A 2,522-nucleotide genomic window follows, 5' to 3' on the forward strand; every position below is an offset into this window, starting at 1 on the left:
GGGGGGGGGGTGCGGAAGTCTTTCCATATATATATGCCAATATGTGCCTGCCAACATTTTTTTTTTCATACAGAATTACGATATAATCGTAATCTACACCATTTGAAAGGTATTTGTAAAATTTCATTACAAAATACATACTTTTTTCTGAAAGTAGTGAAGAAACAAAGTCAACTTGTATGAATTATTCGATATACTTCTCCCTGCCCCAATAATATTTTCACAACATATTCCGATATAATCGTAATCTACACCACCTGAAAGGTATTTATGGAAAATTTTATTCAAAAACATATATTTTTCTGAAAATTATAAGGAAACAAAATCGGGGTTAGGACACACTTCTTTGGGTACGCCATATTGATAAACATAATGCTGCAATAAAAATGGACAAATGAGAGACGATGCAAAAAGGGAGCCTCTACACAGTTACTCCTGGTAGAAATATCAGTCGGATTCTCTCAATTAACTCCTTATTATCTTTAAAAAAAAGAAACACATTTGATAAGATGGGATGTAAGTGGGAATACTTTTGATCAAGATCTGTTTCATCTAAATCCGTTGAACTAAATAACAAATATATAAAAAAAAAAAGCAAAACATCTATGCAGCAATGCAAGTTAGCCAAATTTATATCATATTCTGTTGAAATAGTTAAATTTTTATATGCTGTAACAATAATACAAATAAAATGCTACAAAATTAAATGTGATTCGTAAAGTAGCTGAAATCTGAACATGGTACAACAGATGCTCTCTATTCATTCTAAGTGTGAGGTGGTTTATATACAACTCCATTACTACAAATAGCACAAAATTAGACAGGAAAGTCCTCACTGACAGCACAGTAATCTTATAAAAACAATAACAGATGTATGATCATCAAAGCAAGTCTCACTAATTTCGAAATTCCTTTCAACAAACAAACAAGCTTATTGGTTATGAACCGACTTATACTAACAACATACATACTGGATTCAATGAGAGAACAACTATGACGCGATGTCTACGTAATCGTTCGACATGCCAGAAATAACTGACAAATCTTCCTCAAATTACATATATCCTTATTGTCTTTAAAAACAAGAGAGGCATATTTAATAATGTAGCCTTAGATACACTATCCCCGAAAAAATACAGGGTGGTAATTACCTGAATGCCTCTATCTGGCCAGAGTTGACTTGGGTTTAAGCAAACTATGAGTGTAGGGTACATTCTTAGGACACCTCGCATCAGACAAAACCTCCACTGATGAATGTCCCCGAGGACAACCCACCTCTTAGGACAACACTCTACCAGTTAAATTCTGTTCGGCCAGGAAGGAAAAAAAAACACATTTGAAATGTCTGTGGTATGACATCAGCAACTGGGGAGCTGACCGCTGACCGGAACCGTGAACTAACCGGAACGGGGAGCTGACCGGAAGAGGAAGAGGGGCAAAGGGAGCCTCGATTAGGATTTCGTGCCCTTTTTTGAGTGGGATTGTTGTGACGAGAGGACGTGCCAAGCGATCGTCTAGGTGTTGGGAGAAGAAGCTGCTATTTCTAGGAGGCCGAGGAGAAGGAGTTCAAGACCCTCATGGACACGGATTGCACGACTACCCTCGTGACACCAAGGGTAGCGAAGAAATGGGATGGGGCGAGTAACGTCCGGGCGGTCGTCGGCAGAGAGATCCGTTGCAAGGGCAGCTGCAGTGTGGAGATAGCATTGAGAGGTGCGGCGCTAAGGCTACGGGTGATCACGATCGAATATGTGATAGACGGGGTTGATCTCGTGTTGGGGATGGACGCCATCAACCGTCTTGGTGGTGTCAGGATTGCAGGAGATGAGGTCACGTTCGGAAGTGTGGGGGCATCATGCGCCGTGAGTCGGGACCGCTGGGGAGAGCAGAGCCCCGTCAGGGTCAGCGCCGCTTACACCATCGAGGACAAAGATTTTCAGGCGGCGTTCGATGGTCGGAGGTGGACGATAGAGTGGCGATGGAAAGACGATCCCCCAATACTAAAGAACAGGGTGAGCTGCTACCAGCATACCCTGAGAGGTCACGCCGGGGTCGAGTTCGACGAAGAGGTAGAGAGATGGATCGAGGAAGGAGTCCTTGTCCCGTGGAAAGAGGAGGTGGTGAGCGGAGTGCTACCTATGATGGCAGTGGTGCAGCTGACGAAGGGGAAAGTCAGACCGGTGCTGGACTTTAGGGAGCTGAACGAACATATATCGTGCCACACGGGAGGCAAGGCAACGGACGTTTGCAGTGAGACGTTACGTGTGTGGAGACAGTCGACCAAGGCAGCTACGATCGTCGACTTGAAGTCGGCATATTTGCAGCTCCGTGTCAGTAACAAGCTGTGGCAATATCAGCTGGTGCGGTACAAGGGCCGGACGTACTGTTTAACCAGGCTGGGTTTCGGGCTGAATTCCACTCCGAAAATCATGGCAATGGTGCTCAAGTCCATCCTAGGGAAAGAGGAGAAGATAAGGAAGACCACCAGTTCCTACATTGACGACATTTTGGTTGACGAGACT

At 43.9% G+C, this 2,522-nt stretch overlaps 1 protein-coding gene across 2 annotated transcripts in view; it reads right to left on the reverse strand.

Annotated features, from left to right (window-relative positions):
* LOC106878585 (bactericidal permeability-increasing protein) overlaps positions 1-2,522 on the reverse strand; it is a 68,027-nt gene that overhangs the window by 39,727 nt on the left and 25,778 nt on the right. Inside the window, exon 1 of one of the 2 annotated variants that reach the window (XM_014927845.2) lies at positions 1,152-1,335. The exons of the other annotated variant lie outside the window; for it this stretch is intronic. The gene's annotated coding sequence lies outside the window, so the exon portion shown is untranslated. Of the gene's footprint in view, positions 1-1,151; positions 1,336-2,522 lie in introns of those variants that run through there. 2 annotated transcript variants of the gene reach the window in all.

The sequence above is a fragment of the Octopus bimaculoides genome, chromosome 4, assembly GCF_001194135.2.
Source record: "Octopus bimaculoides isolate UCB-OBI-ISO-001 chromosome 4, ASM119413v2, whole genome shotgun sequence".
NCBI classification, from domain to species: Eukaryota; Metazoa; Mollusca; class Cephalopoda; order Octopoda; family Octopodidae; genus Octopus; species Octopus bimaculoides.